The sequence below is a fragment of the Echinops telfairi genome, unplaced genomic scaffold (assembly GCF_000313985.2).
Source record: "Echinops telfairi isolate 266 unplaced genomic scaffold, ASM31398v2 ScPeMD7_23;HRSCAF=83, whole genome shotgun sequence".
In the NCBI taxonomy this organism is placed as follows: Eukaryota; Metazoa; Chordata; class Mammalia; order Afrosoricida; family Tenrecidae; genus Echinops; species Echinops telfairi.
The window spans coordinates 72,805,538-72,832,518 of NW_022103920.1; positions in this window are offsets into that span (position 1 = coordinate 72,805,538).

Below are 26,981 nucleotides of genomic sequence, written 5' to 3' on the forward strand. Positions count from 1 at the left end.
TCCTATCTCACTCTCAGATTGGCCATAGTGCCTCACTTTGATCAATACTCCCAATCCTTTCTAATCCCTCAGCTCTTCTTTAGGGACGAGGATAGCCAAGTGGTTAACGTTCAAGGTTTGGAAGTATTTGGACTGCATTCAGATCCCAGAACTAACATTTAATATATACGCTTGGAAAAAATGCATTCTCGGAACATTCCTTTTCCCAGGAGAATTTTAAATAATACTTAACAAAGAGAATTTAGGACATTTTGATGGGATTATTGCAGGTAAAATCTTTATCACAGACTGTAAGACATGTGCATATTGGTTAAATCATCTTCCAGGTGCTAAATATGAAGTGGAGGACGCATAAGGGGATACATTCACTGATAATATTTGCTAACTTTTGGATAGCACATGAAGACTGATGAGATTTGATGTGGCTTTGTCTCTATCACCCCACCTCTGTCAGCAAGTCAGACCCCTCAGTTGCCCACTCTAAGAAACTCAGAAGCAGGGACACTGATTGATACAAAGAATGTGACACTCTCGACAATGATAAGTGATTGTGATAGTTCAGGGCTTGGGCAACTGCTCATATTTGATAGCTTCGTGATTGCTCTGATTTGCCCTTGGTTTGCAGTGCCTTAGGTAAGCCTGTATTTGTCAAACCAGTAGCTTGGGGTCAGATTAATTATGGAGAAGATTGAGATGTTGAAAATGTGAGTATAGTAGTTTCTACCAATTTTCAAAATATCTAAGTTCAAGAAATAAGTCTTGCCTGTGTTCCTTTCCAAAGGAAACTCTACAAAAAGTAAACCCTTATCATGATTTTAAAGGAATTTTAAAGGAATAGAAATTTTAAAGGATTTTAAAGGAATAGAAAAGGAATGATAATTGGTTACACATATCATGTCCTTCAGGAAAGAATGCATATCATTCTGAAGGCTGATGACATAAGAATGATGCTCAATGTTAAATATATATATATATATATTTATTCATACAATTATATTTGTATTTATATGATATATGTTATTGTTTCTAAAAAATGGACACCCATGCATGTTTAATGACTATTTAGAGGACATATTAATACCATACTTCTAGTTCAGGACAAAGGGGCTATACACACACAGTCAGGCTCATAAACTTTAATTTTTGTTTCTGCCTTGTTTTTACACTGAAATTTTATATTCTTTAGTATAGAAGCCATGTATTATTCTTCTAATAAGAATCTACTAACAGAAAATCATTGTTATGTCTACCCTAGTTATAGAAAACAGGGCCTTAGGACACCTGCGTAAATGTAAGTGTGGATCCCAGAAATTTTGGTTGAATTTAGAGTTGGGAAATGACAATGGTGCCACAGCAACTAGAGGCAAAGCACAAAGGCCAGTGACCTGTGACTTAGTCTTTAGGAGATGGCCAAGCGAAACCTCCTCGGATGGTGCCAAGCCAAAGGGCCTCGGCCAGTGAGGGAGAAGCAGATGCAAGAAGAGGTTCATAGGAGGGGGCAGTGAAATAATTCAAAGGAAGTTACTGAACGAAAGAGGGTGAGCAGTAGCAACCTTTTTGAGGGGCTAGGGAGAAAGGAATGTGTAGTAGCTGTGACTCTGGGTGTGTTCAAAGAGGCAGCCACAAGAAATTGAGCTTGGGTGTGTCACTAGGGCTGTTTACTGTGAAGTCACATCTTAATTGCTCATTTTGTATCCAGCAGCTCTGCAAAATGACAAATTATTTGATCACAAATGTAATTTAAATGTTTTATGAATATAGACTTCATTTGTAATAGGAAAAAGATTTATCTGATTAAGTATTCTGTTAAAAGGCTTAAACAAATCAGTTAGAATAGAGTAAAATACTTATTGCACAATGCATAAAAGGACAACGCAATTATATCACTAAGAGTTCAAAGTCACTTTGAATGGCATTTTTTTGGGGGGATGGATGTTGATATTTAATCTCTTTTCATCCAACTATCATCCTCTCAGATTTGGCTCTATCTTCTCCATCCTTCGATTGTCCAGTGCCAATAAAACTAACATATAAGAATCCAATGGCACTGATTATATATAAAAGAGTTCTTCATCCTCAGAAATGCTGCTACTGAAGCCATGTCAGCAACACACACACTGGGCATTATGTCCTCACCAGTGTAAATGGTGGCACCGAGCCATTCATACATCATCACCTGATTCTCCCTTTTGATCAGCAGCAAACACTTGCAAAACAGCTGTCTGGAGTAATGGGTGGGTGCACTCTATGGGCAGAACACTCTATATAAAAGTTTCCTTTTATTTTTTAGTGTAAGATACTCAAGGGATAAATAGAGCCTTAGCATCATTAATGCTATATAATACACAATCATCAAACCATAGGTCAACACATATATTTGAAATAGTACCTAATTCACAGTGGCAAGCTATAGTTACGATATCTGAAAAAAAATCAGAATTTTTTTTTGTATATTCTGTGGATAAAAGATCAATAGATGCACCACTCCAGTGGTGGAGTGTAGAGCGGTGAGGCACACATGCAACCTGAAGGAAAAGAAGGCGGAGCAGCTGATGCTGTGACCCTTAGGTGGCTGACAGAGAACACGTCTTTGATGTCCACCACATGTCACTGAAGTCTCCGGCAAGGCAACGCTCTGCTGTATGACTGGAGGGGTGAGGGTAAAGGCTGACCCAGGTCAATCTTCACCTACTGATTGTGTCGGCTACCCTAGAGGAGGCCCAAAGTGCAAGGGACTGGGCACTACTGTCTTACACATCAAACTCGGTGTCACCAGAGGAAATCAGACCACTACCCCCCAAAAGGGGCCCAGTTTGCCCACAGAGCTTTCGCCCGTTTGGGGATGAAGATTGAATGGATTAAGGAAGTCACTCCCAGGCCCCCATTTTCCCTGACAGCACCCACAGGAAAGGGGCGTGTGTGGACATAGCCTGTGAACAGGACTCCTCATATTATTTTCTTTTAATAAATTACCTGCGAGCACAGTAAACAAGACATCGACAGCAACGACGACAAAAACAAAAAGGTAGCACTAGCCCCATTGAACAGGAGATAAGGACCCAGGAGACCTGGGTGCTAGGCTCAGATGAGCTCCCGTATTTGAGCCTGTTAGCTGTTTGCTTTGGCTTTCATTTTAGTATCTAGAAAGTCAAGCTGGACTAGTTCATTTTTTCCCCAAATTTATCCAATTCGATTAAGTACAAAAAGTACTGCTTCAAACCAGTCTCCCCTTACAGGACATTCCAATTTAGCAGGTCAGGGGTCACAAAATACATTATTTTACCAAACACTTGAAGGCACTCGCATGATTAGACACATGGGAGAAGTGCTGGGTCAGGTGCTGTTTGCCCTGACATTGTGATTCTACGGCCTTCCTCTGTGAATGGCTACAGTGAGGGGTTGCTTATGGGAGACACAACAACAAATCCAACAGATGCCCTATTTATGATTAGGTGATTTCACTCTTATTATAAAATTAAGAGACAAAATATAGATTCCTTACTAGCTACTGAGCAGTGACTCCAACATATAACACAGAAATCCCTAAGAGAAAGGCTCATTGCAGCAAGCTGAATAAAGTCTGTTAAACAGAGAGGCAAAGCAGTTTTACTTTTGTTTGCATAGTTTTAACTGTAGGTACCCAATGCCTTTTCAACATACTTTGTAAGATCTAGGGCATGATGAAGTGTTAGAGAAATCATGAAGGCTTAGGCTGTGACCATGGCTGTGAAGATTCTGGACAAGGGCTTACCGAAGATAGCACGCATCTCCCAACACAAGCATGTTAACACACCTTTGCTCATGCTTAGAAACTCATGCTCGCAGGCACACCCACCCACACCCCTGCAAATATGACCACATGGACCCCCTTTCAGATCACATGCTGTCCCTCACTCGCAACTCTGGATTGAGTTTTTAGTTGATTAAACACACGAAACTGAAACTATCCAAATAAACTCTGTTGGCAGTTATTGAAAGTCTTTTGAAGTAAGCCAGAATGTCCCTCCCATCAATGTTTCCGTACTGAATCAGTCCCTGTCCCAGGGATACTGTGTTTATTTTCGTTGTTGTTGGAAAATAGATTTCTTCTTTCATTGTACCAACTCTGTAAACCTTTTTAAAGTGTAAAAAAGCACTAGTTTCTGAGTTGGAGGACCACCTCGCTGAGGAAAGCTTGTCCTACCATGAACTTTCCACAAGCTACTTACAGACCCTTTGGCTCTTGCTTGGTAGCAATCGCTTGGTTGGGTCTAGCCTACTAGCCCTTCAAAATGGAAAAAAAAATTTTCTTCTGTGAACCAGGTAAGTATCTAATTCTTGGTGATTCCTGAGCTATTTTTATGTTTTCAGGGTTAATGTGGCCTGTGAGATCTCATCACCTGTCACAGGAAATTACTAAGAAGAAACTCTTAGAGGAAATCCTGGCTGAAATTTTGAATCTTTCCTTAAAAGTCTCTCTGGATCTAAGTTTCTTATTTCAGAGTCTTTCTGAAGCAAAATATATTGGTCCAATCGAACAAACTGAGAATTTGGGTATAAGCTCCGACAAAATTAAGTAGATCCAAGAGTGAGCTCACCCCATTCCCTTAGTGTGAAGTGCTGTTGAGTCAGCCCCGTGTACACTGTGCCTTCCTCACAACAAACAGGAAGCAAACGGCCTGAGCCACTGGACTCCAGCAAGCAGGCAACAGCATCAAGTTTGGAGGAAGAAGCCTTAACAATCAGAAGTAACAGATGACACAAACTTGCTTGCTGAAAGTATAGAGGATTTGATATGTTGCCTGATGAAAGTCAAAGACCATAAACTTCAGAACGGATTATACTTTAACACAAAACTCACTACCTTTGGGTCTATTCCAATGCACATCTCTCTTGATTGTATGTAGGATCACTAAGAGCTAAAATGGTACCTAACATATAACCTCTTCTATGACTACCAACCCTGCTCCAGTCTGACAATGCCAATTCAACTTTCAATAGTAATTTAACGTAACATTTAAAATATGGCTTTCACATCTGTATCCCAATAGGCTGTGTTCATATCCTAGCATAGTGTAAGTCATAATAAGGGAGTGCAGTGGGTTGAATGATGGTCCCCATAATATTTGTCTACCTCCTAAAACCACAATCCTGGAAACCATAAATATGACCTTATTTGGCAAAGTGATTTCAGCACATTTAATTCATGATCTCTAGATGAGATTATTCTGGATTAAGGTATACCTTCATTCCAGGACAATTGTCATTATCAGATACATAAGAGAGCGAGAAGAACTCAAAATAAACAAACCTTACCATCCAGTTGATTCCAACTCACAGCGACCCAAGAGATTCGGGTAGAACTTCTCCTGTGGGTTTCCGAGACTTTATGGGACAAGAAAGCCTCTTCCTTTTCTGGCAAAATGACTGGCATTCATCAACTGCTGACCTTGCAGTTGGCAGCCCAATGCTTAGCCCATGGTGCCACCAGACTCCTATAAAGAGAAGAGGAGAATGGTATAGAAAGATGGAGTCAGAGGGGACTGACCATAACCCTTGGAAGACCTAAAGTCGCAGAAAGCTAGGAGAAGGGAAAATTCCTCCTTTAGAGGCTGTGTGGGGCGCACTACCCTGTCTATGCCTCGAATTAGGACTTCGAGCCTCCGGAACTACAAGAGAATGAGATTTGTTGTCTTAACCTATCAAGTGTGGGGGTATTTGGTAGGGCAGCATTTGGAAACTAATACGAGTAGTTGAAATAACTGAATGGCTGAGAACTGAACTACTTAATTCAGGGTTCTTTTTCTCTGTCACTTCTTTCAGAAAAGAGTGTTTTCAATATAATTTAATAACTATAGATGAAGGGATTTGAAATGGATAATACAACTCAAAATAATTTTTAGAGCCCTTGTTAGGTAGAAGCATATACATGAAAAATATTTGGTCCCGAGATGATAATGGTTGAGTTTGGAGTGAGGCTTGTTTTGCCATTTTTTTCTATATTTACATGTGCTTGAATTTTTCCAAAGAAAAAATGGTCAATCTAATTTTATATTAACTATATTCATTAAGAATAATTAGAATTTTACAATATTTAAACTGCCACTGTACTATTAAAGTATATTGAAACTAGGAAGTTTTACCTTACCACAAATTAGAAATGTGTAATTCTCCTTAAAAATCTAAATTTTTAAACTAATTAGACCAACTTATTGATCTTACAGCACATGTCGATACTTTTTACATCTGTCTATAACCAGATGTATCTATATTTTAACCATCCATAATTTTATGTATTTTTAGAAAAATAGATATAGCTAAATTCTGCTTCCTTTCAAAGTAAATACATTTTAAGTTCTGTATATTTATGAAATATTAATAAAAATTCTAGAACAGAATAGAAGAAACATTTTCCATAGAATAAGAAATCTTAGCTAAAAACGAGTCCTAGAGAATTATTTTGACTGTAATACAACAACTAGAAATTCAGATATAAAAAGCTATATATATATATCTGTACTATAATGGCACAAGAATATATGGGGATAGCTTCATATACTGCATATTATATGATAATGATTACAATTTATAGTGGCTTACGAGAGCAAACAGCAAAAACATTTTGTGAAATTTAATATTAAATAATTTTATTTTGATTAAATTGTTGGTAAATTACAAATGAGAAGGCTTACCCTGACACACACGCACACACACAAAATACTATCCTTAAATAAACTACAAATCCATGATACCATCTGGCAGTGGACAGAAGCAGATTAATCATTTCCTTTTTGAATAACGAAAAAGTTCCCTTCAAAATGTCCCAGAAATTTACTGGCCAGGAACTAAAACACTACAGCTTCATTTGTGATTTCAAATGATTTGCGGTACATGGAATCCCATAATATAAACTTGTGTGGCTTAAGCTAATACCACTTAGTTTTATTGCTTATTTGTAAATATGTATTTTGACTTATATAAGAAAATATGAGAAAGAACAAAAAGAAAAACATTACTTTCTGGTTTGCAGAAAGTACAGTTTGTATTGAAGAACTTAAATATAGCATTTTCAACGACCTGGTCTCCACCGGTTCCCTCTCTGACAGCCTCACATCCATGGTGAGCTCTTACATTCTTCTCTCCCCTCATTGTCCATGAGAACAATTCTGGCCCATTTATCATCTTTGGTAATGTAAATTGTTGTCATCTGATTTGCTGCCAACTTGCTGGTAAATGGTGAAAAATAGAAATCTGTGCTTTGGCATAAACTTTATTATTTGATTGATACTTATTTTAGGCCTGCAGCAATGTGTCTTGTTTGTTTGTTTTAGTTTTGCTTGGTTTTCAGTTTCTTTGATTTTTGCTACATACTTTGACATTTGACTAATAGAAAAATGTTTGCTTCTTTTCTTAGTCATTATTATGTCGAGTGATTCATTTCTTCTCTGTCCTTTTTTTTTCTCTTTTTGGTAACCTCAGGCATTCTTCGTGATGCTTCTAATTTTATCATGCAGCTGTTAAAAAAAAAAAAAGCCGGCACTAGACTGCTGGCACATGGACTTCACAGAGTTATGAAACATGCCTATTTGTAAATAATTTGTTAGTTTAATGTATGTGAAATAAAAAGAGTTCAGATGCATTGCCTTCTCCAGGAGTAAAAACAGGCTACACAGAAGATTGACCTGGTACAATAATCTTCTAACGATGTGGATTATAAATAACCGCTGTCTCCAGAGAGATCTTTCTTTGATTCTTCAAACTCTCTGACTCATGATTCTGCAAAGGCTTCCAATGAGATCAAGTTAAAATTCGAAATCCTTTACAGAGCCTCATGAAGTTCTTGGATTAAGTGAATGAAGCTAATACACTTGACTAATAATGGAAAGATTCGAAGCTTGACTCTCCCCAGACGTGTCTCTGAAATGTGTCTAGAATTCTATTTCTAAAAAAATGACCCATTGAAAACCCTTCGGAGCACATTTCTATTCTGACACACATGAATTCTCTGTGAGTTGGGTCAATTTAGGAACACTTGTTTCTACGAGGACAAATGATATGATCTAGCTCTGTACTAACCCTGCTATTCTGTCTTGTGGCCCTCTCTCCTTTGCTAACACTACTTAACTTGTTTTAAAGAAATGCTTTTCACATATAACCCCTTTTCTTCCTCTCCCACCCTTTGTCTTTTCATTTTTACCATAAGCTCTTAATCGATATATTTCCCGCTGAGACCACTACCCAACCTTCTTAGCCCTTCTTAACACTGTGAATTCCACATCTTGCCAAGGAATATACGAAGTTGTCACAGGACATGGGAATATATACCTGATATAGTTCCCACAATTAACTCGCACGATCATGCTTGATAGCCTGGCTTTTTGGAGTGATTTTCTTCCTGGGAAAGTATTCCATCAGAGCACATGAATTCTGGTGATGACCAGACCTGGCCCATCCAACACATGCGGAAAATCCACTCACAGGCTCGGGCTGCCCATAGTACCTGCCAGAAAGATGTCACCAGCCCAACTCAGAAGACATTTTAAAGTAAGGGGCCTGATATGTCATGTCCTGTCAAGAATTGTACCCCTCCCTCATGAAGAGTCATGATTATTCCTGAGAAACGGTAGGGATTCGTGTTCATGATTCCCTCCATTTACTTCCGGGTGTCACATCCCTGTTCGAGGTGCTGGTCTCAGACTCTAGCCCCGGCCTGCTCCTTGCTGGATCCACCAGGGGGAAGCTTGCCCCTTTCACTTTCGTCCACTCTCTGTATCTCAGACCATCCAGGAGAAGCCTAGGTTGGTCTCTCTACAAAATAAAAACTCTTCCCTTAAATCATCTTGTGACCAACGACGCATGCTTTACCCAGATTCCCTCTTTATCTCTGATGGAAACTGATGGGGACATCCGCGGCTGAGTCAGCATCTAGTCAGAGGCAGTAAGTTTGAATTTTCCTTTTCCTTTCATTTGAAATGACTGAAGACTTCTCGTAGGATTGCTTAAATTGTTGCTGATCAACAGCTTCTTTTGTTTAATCCTATCTTTCCTTTACAAACAAAACAAAAGCACACATCTCTTCTCCTAGTAGGGGGAGAAGGGCAGGGCTTTCTACTCCTGTCAAAAGTATTGTCCTGAAGACTCCCAGGGCACTTCTACCTTGTCTTCCACAGTTGCTGTGATTCTGCATTGACTCAATGGCATTGCATTTTGGGGGGATGGAGTTCGCTTAGAGGACATCTGAATACATTTTCAGAAAATAATTCCGAATCTATTTCTAGGAAACCCTACCTAGTATATTTCCTATCAAGAGTGGCTGTAGGAAATGTAAAGGGAGGTTGTTAGGGCTAGACCGTTCATTAGGGAGTTAAGTGCTAGGAGGGGCATTGATAGCTTTGACATGCTCTATTTAAAATGCTTACTTGAGGTAATTGGAACAGGATGTACGGGGTAGCTAGTGCAATATCCCTGCACATGGGAGGGGTGAGTGAATACAATGTGTACTGACAAGAACTATGGAGATCTGTGTCTGTGGGAGAGCTACTTTGATTCATGGAAGGCTTTTAATGATTAAATTAATTTAAAGCAAACATGATCACATAGATTTTATTTATAGAAACCCTAATCTCATGCAGCTGAGGGAATCAAAAGTAGATAACCAGCTAGAGGACTGATCCTAGGAATTACAGTTTCAGATAAGGCTGCATTCTCAGCCTGGTAGGTCAGAGCCCAAATAAGGAGAGAGGAAGACCTTCACATTTCTAATGAAGATTTATAGATAAATGCTATTTCAAACTTTGAATTTACAAATCTCTTTCAAATTGTTGGACCTACAGAAGCCCTCAGGGGGACTTTAGCAGCTTCCCAATAATTAAACATTAGAGGAACGCTTCAAATGAAACAGGTGCCTTACAAGAATATGCTTATTTTCTAACAACTAATGCCCACTTTCTCTCTTAGAAATCACACCAATAACCCCCTCAGTTAAAAAGTCACATCCCTGCTTTCGGACGAAAGTAGCCCACCACGGATAAGAAAAAGACAGGCCACACGATGCCTAGGATGTCGGCATAGGAATTGGGTGCCTGGGACTGAATTCTAAGGTACACAAAGGGGCAGATACAGAACCAAGGTTTTTTAAAATCATGGGAAGAAAATGGATTAAGAGATAATGGAACTTTTCCACAAACTTTTTGAAACCTTCTTATACCTCAGATGTCTCTCTGTGGGAAACTTCTGTGGTATTCTCACTATCCTTAAATCAATCCGATTCATATTGACCAAGTATAATAACTTGGTCATATAATAACTTGGTCATGATTATGTCCATTACCCTCCCCTATAGACCTCCTCCTAAACAAGAACCTACAGGATTCTTATTAATATTTAATTGAAAAAATTAACAATAGAATTTTATGAGGAAAGTGCAGTTGTCTCTTGTACATACTACTCCCTAGATTATATGAATACTAGCGACAAAATCATTTGGTAGCATATCTCTACATGGAATTACACTTGTAATGCCGACATTATCAGTAACTGAGTGGAATCCTTTGCAAACTCCCCCTTTGCGCTGAATTCAAGCGCCCTGGTGAGTCAGCCCTGGTGGTCCTGGTGGCATAGTGGTGAAGCGTGGACTGCGATCCACAAGGTCAGCAGGTTGAACGCCCAGCCGCTCCTCAGGAGAAAGACAAGGCTTTCTACTCTTAAAGAGGTACCGTCTTGGAAAGCCACAGGGGCAGTTCCACCCTGTCCAATAGCGTCGCTATGACTTGGCGTCAATTCAATGGGAGTGAGTTAGGTTTGGGGTTTTGGTGACAGTGGGCTATTTTGTGGTACAAGGCCAGCAGTTTGAGCTCCCTGGCTGCTCTGAGGGGAAGATGAGGATTTCTGCCCCCATGAAGATGAACCACGTCGGAAAATGGATACAGGGTTGCTATGAGTCGGAACTAACTCAATGGCAGTGGCTTGGTTTGGGTTTTATTCTTTAATTGCAACTTCCTTATCTCAGCTTCCTTTCTTAATGGCAAAATTAAGAATATTTTTGTCTAAGCTGATTGGCCCTATTTTCACACATCCCCTTCTGGTTAGTATTCACTCTTACTTACTCTTACTCAGACGGACTTTTTGGGGAGGTGTTGCATGTACTATTTCGACTTCCTCACTTCGCATTCCTGCCCCAATTTCAACTGGCTTGGTTGAATCCATCAGTCCAGTGAACTCACTTGCACCAAGATGGCCAAAGATCTCACTGTGAATAAATCTAGAGGAGTCTTTTCAGTCATTAGATTGCAGGGCCTTTCTTTAGAATGTTTCCGTTTCCTGAAAGCCTTCTTTCTTGGCTTTCATGACATTGGCATGTATATCTCCTGACATTTTTCAGAATTGTTTTCCATTAACATTGTTGACGCCCTGTGCTCTGGGATTTCCATAATTGTTGGATTTCCCCAATGTACTTGGCTCTCTTTGCTCAGTATTTTACAATGCGGAAAGAGTAATCTCACTCACTTCCTTGGCTTCATTCACTCCATCTGTTTCTCGGCTATAAATCTCTATTCTGGGTGTAGAATTCTACTTCATCCCTCACTTTCCTGAGAGCATGCCTACGTTTCCAAACCCAAGTTCATTGTCGCACTCACTTCTACTGTCCAAGCATCGATTATTGCATTCACTCAACAACACAAACTAGAACGCTGGGAACCATACTGGGCTTGTTCTCACCTTGCCCACCGCTACGCTACCAAGCTATGACCAGATAGAATTTTCTGAAAGGACGCTACATTGTGTCCACTTTTGCTTACGTTGTTTTAATGATCTTTAGTGTTTCCCAAATAAAATCCATGTTTGCTTGCAAGAGCTAATATAGAACTTTTGTGATATGACTTGACTCTCACAAGAAATACTGTTTAATTTATCTTTTGGAGGGCGGGGGGTCCTGCCTACAAAGGCAGTATAATTCAGAAGAGGTGTGTTGTCTCAAATTGAACAAATCATTTAATATCTCTGACATTTACTCTCCATCAGGGTAAGTGGCTAGATGTAACTAGCCAACATTTTTTTAATTATTTAATTTTTTAATTATTAAAAATAAATAAATAAACTGAAAACAATACTTATATCCATTTAAATATATGTAGAAATTGAAAGCTGTTATGTCAAGTGTGACAATGATGCCTGGTAAGTAGGAAGCACTCAGTAAAGTTTCCCTCTTTTGACGATAATGATGGTTAAGAGTGAAGTAGTAGTGTCTTCTTCGAGCCATTAGACTATCTAAGCAGGTGCTATGATATATAGGAGATACATATAGAGGAGAACATATAGGAAATGCACATTAAATAATTGTATGAATAAAGCTTAGAACTTAGCCCCATAAATCAAATTCATGATACTACCTAATATTTTGCTACCTTAAACTCTAATTGCGAAAAATATGCACATTTTAAGGATTAGAGAAAGGAGCCACGGTGGTCTGGTGGTTATGAGTTGGGCCGTAAACTGAAAGGTCAGTAATATGAAACCCCCAGTTGTGCCACAGGTGAAAGATGAGGTTTTCTACATGTGTAAAGTGGTAACAGCCTCAGAAATCCATAAGTGCTGTTGTATTTTTCCTATAGGGTTGCTATGAGACAAAATCAACTCAATGGCAATAGGTTTAGATTTGGGGTTCTGAGATTATGGTAGCAATAAGACAGTCTAACATTTAAAGTATATGTAAAATGAGAGGTGATAGTAGGACTACCCCAGGAAATTCAATTATTTCACAGTAGAACCTTAAAAAACAAATATTTTCTAATATGTTCATAGTAACTGGAAACATTAAAAATAAATAGTACCTCTAGCAAGGGAAGAAGTTAATTTTGCAAAATAAGCTCAACCAAAGAATGATTTTCAAGCGATTTTATTTAAGCTTTCTGGCAGAAAACTCAAGTTGACTTAGCAAAGGCTGAAATGACCATAGTAAGGCTTAGGAACGATCAGCCTGAACAAACTGCTCCAGAGACTCTAACTGGTCAGAGCCAACCACATCACAAGCTTGCTGAAAAACTCGCTCCTCAGGAAGAATAAGGACTGTATAGTACATTTCTGGAGGCATCGCTCCTCTATGAAAGGGAAAGGAAAACAAAAAATCAAAAAACACTGACAGAGACTTTGCCAGTAAAGAAAGTGAAACAAGATCAGAGCTTTTCTAAAATACTTTCAAGGTATTTGTGCTGTGGGACATCACGCGAGAGATAGGGAGATGTGTTCTGGGGTGAGTCTTAAGACGCACAGAAATTGTTCTTAGAGAACCCACTTTTAACTCCGCCCTATATAATTATTTCTCACCCAGTTCTTGTCCTGACTCAACTATTGCCATATATTCATATTTTAAAAAATCAAGTGAATACAATTTTTAATATAAAACTATAGCATTTAGATGTGAAAAATCACATAATTCCAAATCAAACTAAATCCAACTTTGGGATACTGTTGAGAAATTCAATCTCTATTTTGCAAATCCCCATGTCCTGAGTATTGTGTAGCATCCAAAACACTTTAAGGGAGCCTCCCACTTTTGCATTTTAAATTTTATTTTCCATTTACTGGAATGCATATTGACCAATTTGGAAATATGCATTGATCAATTGGAAATGGATAGGAGAAAGTAGAGACATTTCTGTACATTGCCAAGCTGGAAAGACTAGCTTTATCAAGTTTGACAGCTGCTCTGCCCAAGATGTACTTCGTAGATCTGTCCTGACCTAGTCCGCCCTTAAATTTGGCACCATCTCAGCCGAGTCCTCTAAATTATTATACACCATGGATTATAACCAATAAAAAATCAACTTAATTCCCCCCCGCCCCCCGAGCTCTGTTAAACTTTAATCGCTGGTGGAGAATACTTGACCATTTCTGGTAAAAAGAAACAAACAAACTTGCATGTCTCATTTTAAATGACAATGTCTTGTTTCAGGTTAGAACAAGATTTTAATCTGAACTTTGAACCTGATGGAACATATAATTTCTCCTCTAGCCTAAGCTGCTCTGAGGAAGAAAGATGGTACTTTGCACTACATAAAGAGTTACAGTGTTGGAAACCCATCAGGGAAGTTCGATCCAACCCGACCCTGCAGGGTCACTACGAGTTGGAACAGTCTAGATGGCAGTGATGTTTGGGGGAGTTTGTTTGTTTATTTTCTGAGTCTGAGGCAGCGTTATGCTAGAATCCTGGAAAATGGTGCAGTGAATAGGAATATTTTAACCCAGCTGTGTTTGCTGGAAACTGTCCTAGTTATGAATTTGACAGCAAACTGCAAGGTCAGCAGTTTGAAACCATTCTGTGTGAGAAAGGCTCTCTCCTCCCATGAAGATTTATGGTCTCAGAGCACCCCAGAGGCCGTTCTACTCTATCCTGTGAGTGGAAAACTTCTAGATGGCAGTGGGATTGGTTTGGTCTTCAGTGGTCTTGGCACTTACTAAAATTTTACTATCTTGTGAGGCACTTACAGACATTATAATAATTCCCACCTCTGGAAATCTCTGTCCTGAAGTGCAAAATTCATATCTACTATAAACAGATTCTACCGGATTCCTCTTTTGGCACCTATAGATCAATTCAGAGCCGGCCTCTCTCTCCAAGATCTCTTCATACTTCCAGTCAGCCTCTAGGAGAAGAACTTGGATAGCCTCAAATCAGATAGATATTCCACATTCTCCAGACCCTAACCCAGTAGTACTGTGTTGTCACCAAGTAAATAGCACTTCTCTAGAGTTCTCCTCTCTGGAAGTTCAAGCACCATGTGATGTGAGCCCCACATGTGGGAAACATATTTGCTCTCTAAGACATCTCATGGAAGCCCTCCTCCCCAGATCTGAGGAAGTGGCACATATCCTGTGCCCCTGATGGGCGACAGCCAGTTCTGTTATAGCACTACAGCATCATGTCCTCAAAGAGAGTATCCCAAGAAATCTTCTATCATTCTACTTCAATCCCTTGTATAACCCGCATCTGCTGAAAACTTTTGGAATTATAAAACTGTTCTTCAGATGTTTTACAAGCATACGTATCCTTCCACTCATTCTGTTCCTCAGTCTTTCTTACTGGAGAATATTTGGGAGTTAAGTAAACAGAGACTCATTCTGCCATCCAGTCTGAGCAGTGTGACCTGCCAGTATCACAGCACTGCCAGTCTGAGGCACACCCCCGACATCCCTTTCCCCTTCCTTGTTGCTCTCCAGAAAACACACATACACAATTTCCTCTCAATTGGCTTTTAAATCCTTCATTTTTGAATGGGAATGAACAAATAAGCTACTAAGATCTGTTTTTGCTTAATTCTTACTTATGAATTTACCCCAATATAATAATAATTTAGGCTGGAAGTCTGCAAAAGGGGAAGGGGACTGGGGACCAGAGAGTTTAAAACAGCTGTATTCACTAAATTTGACCCTTTATTTACTAAAAAAAAAAAAAAATTGTGAGAGTTTCTAATAATCTACACAGATTATCAGGAAACAAATTTTGAGATACATGAGGGCCCTGAAAAAAGTTCATGGAAAGTAGAATTGAAAGATAAAGACATTTTCCCACATATTTTGGAAGTCCCTGTATATGGTGGCAGTATTGTGGGTTAGGGGCTGGGTTGCTAACTCAGGATAATGGTTCGAACTCATCAGTGTCTACAATGGAACAAGCTGAGGCCATCTTCCTCCCTAGAGATTCAGAGTCTAGAAACCCTATACCGGGTTACTGTAAGTCAGAATCGACAACAATGTGATGGATACACACATATAATGAATGAAATATGCTATATAATGAATCTATACAACTATTGAAACAATTCACTTAAAAGAAAATTTTAAACTGCTTCTGAGAGCAAATAATACAAAATCTATACTCAAGAATAGGGGGTCCTAAATGAAGCCAACGCCAAGCCCTTGAGCACAAGTCAAAAGGTGGGTTCTGAACCCAAAAGAGAAGTCTATCTTGGATGATAGGCTGGTAAAGCCTTCCCAAAAGTCACAGCCTTGAAAATACGATGCTGCAGTTCTACTCTGCACACACAGAGCAGTCAAGAACTTAAATAGGCTCAGCAACACAATCTTGATTAACAATATATCGCTATTCCCGGAGATATTCTGAGACATGAGTCAAAATCATTCATCGTCTCTCTCTCTGCTTTCACTTTCCTGTGCCACGTGGAGCCATGCTTACATCTGTGGGAACTCTGGAGATAATTCCACCACCACTGGATCCACAAGCCTTTGCATGTGTGATCTTCCTGTACTTTGCATCATTGCACAGGCTGCGTGAGTCTGAAGAATGCTTTATGGACTAGTATTGGACTTATGGGCCATATTAGACTTATGGATTTGATCTGGATGGGGCTGGGATGTTTTCTTACTATATAATCACTCTTTGATATAACTCTTCCTTATACATATGAGTGTCCCTGGATTTACTTCTGTAGTCACCCTAGCCTAACACATTATGGTACCAGGAGTGGGGTAGTAGAGAAACAAGTCATGAAGATGGAGAGTGGATGCTTGTTATTTGACCTCTGCTTTGTGGTAGTTTTCTTTTTTGGCAACAGAGGTCACACTGTTTCCTTGATTGGTTTCTGGGAAGTTGAAGTTTGGATTCTTTTCCTTCGTTGTTGTATTTGGTTATTCCTCTTGGAAATGGTGAAAATGAATGTGATTAATGTATATTTTGACCTTATCAGGCAAAATGGTCCCTTGAGCTTCTCCTGACAAAAAGTCAAAATGGCTGACTGAAGACCCCACCATGGCTTGATGCAGCCAGAGGGCTAAGGCCATATTTTGTATCAAGGGAATAGGTTAGATACGGATTAAGAAAAGATTGATAAAGATTGAACTTGACTGTTTGAAGACTGAGTTTAGGATCTAGATATACTAGGTTTATACGATTTCTTCTCTTACTGTTATTTATATAATGATTCCTAGACATGATTATTAGGAAATATGAAAATGAAAAGTTTGTAAGCTCACTGTCTTTAGCCATTAATTTAAATTGCTAAATGGGTTAGGACACACCTGCAAAGAAGGCTCTTAAAAGATAAGCCCCTGCAGTGTCTTGAGTGCTCTGTACATCCGCATTTGAAAAGACTTGCTGAAATGGCTGTTGATAGACTGAAGAAAGAAAAAGGAGCCCTTTGTCTTTTTGAATTTTAAGCTAATGGCTGTGCCTGAAGCTGGAAAAATCTGGCTCCCTGAAGGAACACTCCTCTCTAGGACTGAAAGTTAAAGGGAACCTGTGGGCAGCCTGTAAAAATTTGCTAGGTGACCACTTAGATCCACTTGTTGAGTGCAGGTAGGAGAAACACAACAATAAAGAGATGGGTTGAGTTGGACCACTGACACCTGTGGACCTGGTTCACAGGGACTAGAGATGAGAATGGGTTGGTTGGTCTGAAGTTCATGACCTAGCTCAAGGCTGGTTGGGGTTGTTGAGAATTTGTGATGGTGGAAAGGCGAGGAGGCCAACGGGCACCCTGATGAGGCTAAGCGAGGCAGTCAACATTGAGTTGATCAGAACCCCCATGAAGAAAAGAGTTTTGAGCCTCTGAAGAGGTGCATATTGCTGCTGACCTTTTGACAGCCTGTCCTGATTTGACTTTGCTTATGGATGTGTATGCACAAAGTTCCAAACGGAATGAACATTCTTCACATCAAAGAACATGCGTATCTCCTCAGAGCACTGGGTTGATATAAGTGAGCAGCAGTATAGAAATTGGATACCCAAAAGGGGGGATAAAAAGGCATGAAATGGCTGACTTATAAACTTTCAAAAGTGGGGGAATATGTTCATAGGATTATGGTGTCTGTGTTAGTCTGGTTTGACTAGAGAAACAAATCCAGAGACACCTGTATGTGTATAAGAAAGAATTTTATATCCAAGAGTAATTGTATATTAAGAAAACATCCTGGCCCAGTCCAGATGAAGTCCATAAGTTCAATATTAGCCCATAAATCTGATATTAGCCCATATGGTCAATATTAGTTCCTAAATTCTTCTATAGACTCAAGTGCACATGCAGTGATGCCGAAAGCAGGAAGATCAAAGGCCAGTGGGCAAAAAGTCTTGGGGAAGCATCTCATCGCTGGTGCAGCTCCTCATGTAGCTCCTCCAACTCTAGGGCTCTGGCTGCCATCAGCATAGCTTCAGGTGGCTTGTCCATAGAATATGTAGCACAAAGAGTGCGTATTCCACCTCAAGGGAAGAAGATAGAAGTTCCCAGACCCCTCAGGAGAAGGCCATGCACCCACAGAGGCATCATTGGCTATGACCTGATTGACAGGCTAGACTCCACCCTTCAGCTCAAGTGGACAAGAGATTATGTAACTGCCACACTGTGGGTGTTCAAATTGTTAAGTATAGAATATTTTTGCTTTGTTCACTTATAGAATATTCTATTTAAATGAGGCTGACACATTTTGAGTTATATGCATTTTAGTTTTATCCTGTTAGGTACAAATATGATTTTATTATTGCTTTGTTTAAAAATTATGTATGGCTAAAGAGTTGTGTAAAAGTGTCAAGATGACAAGGGGTAGTCTGTGGTAGTCACACAATCTCATGTAAACTTGATAAATAGAGTGAAGGGGTACAGTTTAGCCTGTCAATCCGGTTGCAGCTTGATTGGAGAGTGACTTAGATTAATGGCTCACTGGAGGCCAGCCCCTCTCTCTCTGTGCTCACCTTCCTATTGACCTGCCACATGGAGCCATGCTGATACCTGTGGGAGCCCTGGAGATGCTTCCACCACCACTGGATACACAAAACTTTGCATCCACCGGCCTGTGATCTTCCTGTATTTTGCATCATTGGTTTTCTATGTCTTTGCACATTTAATTATGATATTTGGATTTGTCTTCTCAAGATACCCTCTGAAATTTTCTATTTAGCTCTCTGACGTCATCATTTCTTACATTTACTTTAGCTATACCGTGATTAAGAGCAAGTTCAGAGTCTCTTCTGACATCCATGCTGATCTCTTTTTAATGACCCTTTGCTTTTGTCATCAAGGATGTTCTTGATGTCATCCCACAGCTCATCAGGTCTTCTGTCATTGATTTTGAATGCATCAAATCTGTTCTTGAGATGTTCTTGGAAATCAAGTGGGAGAGACTCAAGGTCATATATTGCCTTGATTTTAATTTTCTTCAGCTTTATCCTGAACTTGAATGTGAGCAATTGATGGTCTGTTCCACACGCAGCCACTGGTCTGTTTTTAGCCACTGTAATGGAGCTTCTGTACATCTCTTCTCACATATGTAGTCAGTTTGACTTCTGGTTATTGCCTCTGGAGATGTCCATGTGTATGGTCGCCTTTTGTGTTGTTGAAAAAAGTATTTGCTATGAACAAGTCACTGATACTGGAAAATTCTACCATGCAATCTCCAGCTTCATTTGTATCATCAAGTCCATAGTTTCCAGCTACTGTTCCCTCCTCTTTGTTTCCAACTTTTGCATTCCAATTACAATAACTACCAATGCACTTTGATTGCATGTTTGATCAATTTCTAACTGAAGACATCGGTAATATTCTGTTATTTCTTCATCACTAGATTTTGTGGTTGGTGTACAGATTTGAATAATAGTTCTATTGATTGGATTTCCTAGTAGGAGGATAGACATAATCCTATCACAGACAGCATTGTACTTCATGATTAATAGTACTTTTTTTCACAATGAATGCCATGCCATGCCTCTTGATTGTATTATCCCTGGCACAGTAAATCAGATGATTTTCTGATTCATAATGGCCAATACCTGTCTATTTTAGCTCACTAATGCCCAGGATATCGATCTGTGTGTTCCATTTTGTTTTTTTGATCACTTCCAATTTTCCTAGATGTGTAGCTTGTACATGTCATGTTCTGATCATACCCAGATTTTTCTAACTGTTTCTCTTGCCTTGAGTAATGCGCCATCACCGAATGCAGATCCTGAAGGCTGCTCTGTCAGAGGCTTTACTCCATTCACATCAGGATGGTTGACGCCACCCCTAGAAAGCCACTCCTTCTTAGGCACATTTTCAGAGCCCTCCGATCGAAGGTGCCTATCCTCCAGCACTATGTCCAACACATGCTGCTTGCATTCACTAGGCCTTCAGTGCCTTCAGTCGCTGACAATGTTTTGAAGCTATACATAAGATTTCTAGTTGCTCCTTCCTCTGAAGTGGGACGCCAACTCCTTCCTCATCGTTTGTTCTTAGTTGGGAAGCTCTGCTGAATCCTGTTCATTTTGGGTGACCCTGCTGGCATTTAAACTACCAGTAACCTAGCTTCTAGCATCACAGCACCACACAGCCATCACAGTATGACAAACTGATAGCCAACTGGTGGTGACCTATATTAGTAGATGTAACATATTTATGAAATGTAAGAAGGGTGATATTTTCCTTCTTTTCTATACCTTTGGAATAAGCTAAATGACGTTTCAAAATGCACTGAGATGAAAAAGAACCCATTTAAACTGTTGAGATTTGGTTAAGAAACAAATATGATAATAATTCATATCCTTAAAAAATGATCCCAAAGCACAAAATATCCTTCATAGGCAACACCAGAAGAATCTGATTTAGAAACCCCCACTCAGTGAACTGGGCTTTACCTTAAACTCACCTGTAGCAGATTTAAGGAACTGACATACTCCCTTGTCCTTAGGACAGAACCGCCTTCGTGTGAGAACAAGTAGATGACTGCTATCCCAAGGTTATAGAATTGGTGGTTGTTGGACATTGCTTCAGATCACTTGCTTTGAGAGTGTTCAATGAATGGTGGCCTGAGACTATGATATAATTATGACCATTTTTAAGTTCTCTGATCTTTTATGACATGAGTTACTCTGCCAGGGATAGTTCCGTCTTTGTGAATTCACGTTATTGAAAGTTTTGCCCTATCCCCATACCCCATTTTTGTTTAATGCCCAGTCACTTCAGCTGAACAAGTCAACAATTCATTTGTGGTCTGAACAGCTGTGCTTTATGTGTATAATTTACCTCTCTCAAAAGAGTTTTAAATTCTATACCATTGGCTAAATTACTTATACTATCAATAGGATTACCTAATTGCATCAATAAAAAACAATGATAACTGTCTTGAACACAGAAAGACAAGGACAAAATTAGGGAACATTAGCTTTGTAAACTCAGTCAATTTTACCAAGAGAAATTTTTAATATCACCATGGTTATCAGGAAAAGCAGAAGAAACGTGGCTTATACATCAACTTATAAGACTTTGATGACTCTGAAGAGGCCAGGGACAGGGGTGGAGAAAGAATGAAAAACAACAACATATATATTTAGGCTTTAATAGGATATTGTTTTTTATTTCATTTCTCGAGATGGGCTGTATACATATACTGTAAACATAGTGTGGGTTCTTTTAATCCTTCCTTATTCTTTGCCCATCAAAACTAAAGAATGGCTTGAATGGCTTAACAAAATAAGAGGAGGAAATGTAAAATTGAAATAGACTGTTAGTCTTCAATGACGAGTTCATCTAAAATCCAGATACATCTGGAATCCAGATACTGTAACAGGATTAATCCTTACCTTGAATCATGGCAGGGAGGTCTGAGGAAAAGGGGTCACTAACATCACTGAGTATAAGAGAGAAGAAAATGATCTGAAATTGATTGTGATGATGATTGCACAACTCTTAATAACGTGACTGCACTATCAAATTGTATGATACATTCATTATAATCCAATAAAACTATTACAAATATAAGTTAAAATGATGGAAAGATTGCTTACTAAGAAAAATACAGCATTCTGTTGGACATGTGAGCTGTGCAATCTGAATATTTCATTCACATGTTTGAAACCACCACGTGGAACAGGAGCTCAAGGATTGCCGCGTCGCCAGAGAAAACTGAGAGGAAGGTGAAGGGAGACCCCTTTGGATCAAAAAGAGAGTGAGATATCGCTGAAGGAAATGCATTCTCTGTCACCTGAGGCAATAAGATAAGAGAGACCCATTTTTCCTAACATGGAATTTGACTTGGCTTATTTTTCAGGGTTCATAAATTTCACGCCATCACCAACTACCACACTAGAACAATATGGAATGGAGTCCAGTGAGTCCAAAAGGTAAAGGAGGGATAGCGTGTGATCCCTGGCTGCAAGTATGGGCTCCACGTGGAATCCTCTTGTTGGGAGTTTGGCCAAGTGGAACAACTTCTCCAGATTCACAAAATAGTTTTACGTCTCAGGACTTTCAAAATGGACAGCTTCCTCCTGTAGGCTCTAATGTACTCTTTCAATTGTTCTATTAGTTTCCTTAATTAATCTATACCTTCCTGTTTTATGTTTTCAATCATGAAGCTAGTTTTAATGGATTTTATAACTCAGAAATTCATGTGATACAGTGACAGACTGAAAAAAAAGGAGAGAGAAAGAAAGCAAGCTCTTTCCCCTTTCACCATCTGCGCTATTGTGATTTATTACCTCTCTTTATTTGCTTCTCTGTCTTACATCTTTTAAGCAGTAGGTGAAAAAATGGGAATCAGTCCTTTGAACTGAATCATATATAAATATCTGGCCTGGAGTACAATAACGAGTCTTGTGCCTTGCACACAATAAATAAGATAAATAATGTGGCTGCATAAAAGTCCCTTACTATGCTTATTATCAACACCTTTGATTTCACCTAAATATTGCCAAGAAAAGAATAGCCATATTAATTTTGCATAGCATCATGAAGCATATCAACTTGTATGTGTATTTGTTTTAAATATTTTCCAATCAATCATTAAATGGAGGTTATAGCTAGTTCATCTTTAAATTCAGAACACTATGCTATACATGTGGGACTATGACTTTTCCCTTCCATATGGTGTCATATTTGTTTCCACAAAGGAAAAGTGATGACAGAATTTTAAAAAAAGAAGTTCCAAAAAGTATGTATTAAAATAACAGTCGATTTTGCATTAAGCAAAGAATTCAGTACCTCATTTTTCAGCCAGTTGAAAAAGTGCCGAGAATATACTGGCTTTGGGAAAGATACTTCTTTCCGTCCAAAACTCTTCCGAGAAGTTCAGTGAGAGTAATTTCCATTCAGGAATTCCATCTTTCATATGCCAGGTGTCAGGACTGTCAAGTTTTTGGACTGTTTAGTCTTATCAAACCTAATAAAACAATCGTACGTAACCACTAGGAAACAATTTTTGTTGCTCTTTTCCTCACAGTATCACTTTTAAGTTCAACTCTGTTTGGTGAAAACCAGTTTTGCATACTTGAACATCTTGTTTGGATTCCTGAAGACTTTTTTTCTTGAAAGTACATCAATATGAGGCGTTCTTCAAATATACAGAGAAAAGAAATTGATGTTCAAAGGCTTATATATGGAATGAAAACCTTGAAACGTGAATTTGAGTGTTATTCCTGTTGGAGTATCACGTCAGTGATAGAAAGCTGCAGCACCTTCCAGACTCAGGGCGTCAGATGATGCCAGTTGGGTGCTGACCTGCAGCCACCATTTGAAGATCTAGGGTGCTGTAAAATCAGCACAGAAGAAGGAAGATTTTCAAACTGCCTTCATGCACAATGATTCTGTTTTGTATTTATTTTCCTTGTAGTTCTTGATGTTGAACTTATTCCTGTTTTACCCATTGTTCCCACTTTATACACCTACAAAAGAAAGTGGCTGGGAAGAATTTAACGAATCAAATATTTTAAGTGTCACCTATAATTGATATTGTTTAACATAATTGCTCGGCCTAATAGCAGACGTTTGAAGTCTCTACTAGCTTATTTATCAATTCATTAGTGAACAAGAAAGTGATTAATTTTCACAGAAGAATTTTTTAAAGTACCCTGATGTGATTACATGGTATGTCCCAGCATAGAATAAGTCATTATAGAGATTGCATTTTTGTAATTTTTTTCTCGGTCACATATCCTGATTTAGGAGGTAAATCACTTCTGTACACGCCTGCCCTGAAAAGGCTCTGGATGAACTTAGTGATTTCTGGACAATATTTAGAAGAAGATCAGTGGCTAGATTGATTAAATGCCAGACTGTGGAGCAGAGCTTGTGTATATAGTTTTAATTCTAATTGTCTGAGTTATCCCTCAAGTCCTCAGTAAGTCTTTTGGCTACAGAGAGATCTAAACCACATTGATTTTCAAATCACTGGGGTTATTAGATATTTTATGACGATAAATTATTGTTCTAGATTCAGGGACTCTGTCTCGGTTAAGAGCAAGTGCTGAACCTCTGTCTCAATTTCAGAAGATAAGTGCATATGTTGATTTGCCAGTCTGAGTCCTCTGCTCTCAACAACTGAAACAATCTGTTAGTTCCTCCAAAAAAGTTTGGTGCCATTTCCTTTCATCATATTTCTCTAGAGGCTGGAGCCCAATTCCAACACTTGCCTCTAGGTCCAGATCTTGTATTGCTGACCTTCAGGATATCCGGTATCCATCTATTGTTTTCCTTCATGACAACAACCAGCACTTTGGAAATCTAACTGTTGTTAGTTGGTGAATCCGTCCAATTCATGGAGTTTCCATGTCTGCAGACAGAAACTTCTCCTGAAGGTCTTTCAAGGCCGTGACCTTGCTGAAGCAGGAATCCAGATCTGTTTTCTGAGGCATTTCTGGCGGGGTTTGATCCACCCCCTTGGCAGTTAATGGTGAAGCAGGTGTACTAATAACCCTCTACAGTCTACGGGAGGAGCCCTGGTGATGTAGTGGGTTGTGAGTTAAGCTGTTAACTGCAAGATCTGAAGTTCCAACCCAGCAGCACCTCCGCAGGAGAAAGACAAGGCTGTCCGCTCCTGTAAAGATGTATCGTCAGAAACTCAAAGATGCAGTTCTACTCTGTCATATGGCGTTGTTGTGAGTTAGAGTTCACTTCCTGGTAGTGGTTTATATGTTCCCACTGCATTATACTGCATTTGAACATCAGTCATCATATTTTCCGTGTTAAAAGACTCAATGAAAATTCACTGATTTAAGAATTATAAAGGTAATGCAGAAGTGGAGTTTGCTATTTTGTCTCATTGAGTATGAATTTCCCAAATTAGATAGTGATTTTAGTTGTACACCCTTAGTAACTAGAATGGGATTGGTCCAGATGATTCTAAACTAACCTGCATAGGAAGATCTGGTTTCTGCACTCTGAATAATAATTCATGCAATGCCGGTGATTTTGGTTTCTTTTCCTCCATTTAAAAAAATGTTGAGTCTTTCCAGTCCAGTTCCAGAGTTTAACTCTGTGTCTGATTGCTTTAGACACTTAGCAGCACTTTTTTAAAGGACGTAAATATGAGATTGGCTGATACAGAAGTAATTGGCAGCACAGCAGCACAGAGTAACGACTAATAAAACAATTGAGATGAAATTTTAAAAGAGAGTATTCCCTTTTTGCCCCTAAAACACATCAAATACATAAAATAAACCAACAATTAAATAATCTTTACTTCAAGGATCCACATTTGCTCAAGAAGAACATTTATTTTAAATTTGAATATTTTATTTCAAACAAAAGATAGAGAAACTAAAACTCAAAGAAGAAATTAGCTATGAAACAAATCACCTCCACGTACCATGACTTCCTGGACTCAGACATCAGAACTAGATGATGCCCAGATGCCCACTACGAACCAGTCTCACAGCACAATAGATACATTCTGGCAGCATAGGAAAAAATGTAGAAGAGAATTAAAAATCACTAGGAACAACAACAAACTTCAGAGATTCACTGGGCTATTGAGATATTATTCAAATTTGAAGCCAAAAATGACCCCTAAAGTCACCATATAGATTGGTCCACCAGACAATGGATATTACCAGTATATCCTGTGATCCTTTGAAAAACCACCGATTTGAAAACAAACAATCAACAACAGCTTTATACCAAATAAGAGAATGTAAGGGGGCAAGAAAAACAAGAGCAGCACCGTAGAAATAATGAGCAGGTTTATGGATTGTGAAGAAAACAGCCAAAGGCACTGAACAATTTATGTGGAAATATTTGAAAGTGATGCTGAATTTTGACCTCAAAACACAATAAAGTATTGTTTTAAAATGAATATCTTAGAAGAACATTAATATTAATTTATAATAACATTAATATGACTATCATCTTTTAAGTCTTAACAAATTAAGTTTATAATTATCAACCTCTTCCCAATATTTGTTCCCATCAATTGATCCCACCATGCCCGATGCTTCATGAACATACCCAGAGTCAGGAGGTAAACTTTAGAATATTTTGTTATGTATTCAAAGCAAGGTAATATAGTACAGATGATTGTGTTTCTTCCCAAAGTTAGCCATGTGTAACCTTATAAGATTTATTCATTGGTTTCATCTTCCTTTCTCAGATATATATTTCTAAACGGAAATAAAATGTCTTATTAATGATCAGAGTAACATGGAATAGTACCGAATATGAAGAATAGTCTGTACTCTGCTAAACACAGTTTAAATTTGAAGATCCAGATAGAAATCATCTATAATAATGTATTGGAATGAAACATTTAAGTGAAAAAAGATTAGGCAAAAGAAACTTTTTTTAAAAGAAATATTTTGTGTTTTTAAAAATGCCATTTATTTCCCTTTTACAATATTTTATATTTACAATTTTACAATATTCTAATATTCCTTCCTTCCCTCCAAAATCATTGTGTAGTAGGTATATAAAAATAAATTTTGAATATGCTAAAAATACATAAAATAATGTTTATAAGGCCAAAATAAGAAGCACAAATGATAAGTTTTATATGGTGCTACACAAATACACTTTTACATCTGTGAAACTTCTGTTCAAGTCCTTTGCCCACCTCTCAAGTAGGCAATTAGTATTTTTCTTTTTGGAAGCTAGCAGAGTATTGTAGATTTTAGTAACAAGGCCTTTGTCTGATGTGTCATTGCTAAAGATGCTTTCCCATTCCGTGGACTCTCTTATTACTCTCTTGATGAATTATTTCGATGTACACAGGTGTTTTATCTTCAGTATATCCCATTTGTCAATTTGTGCCTC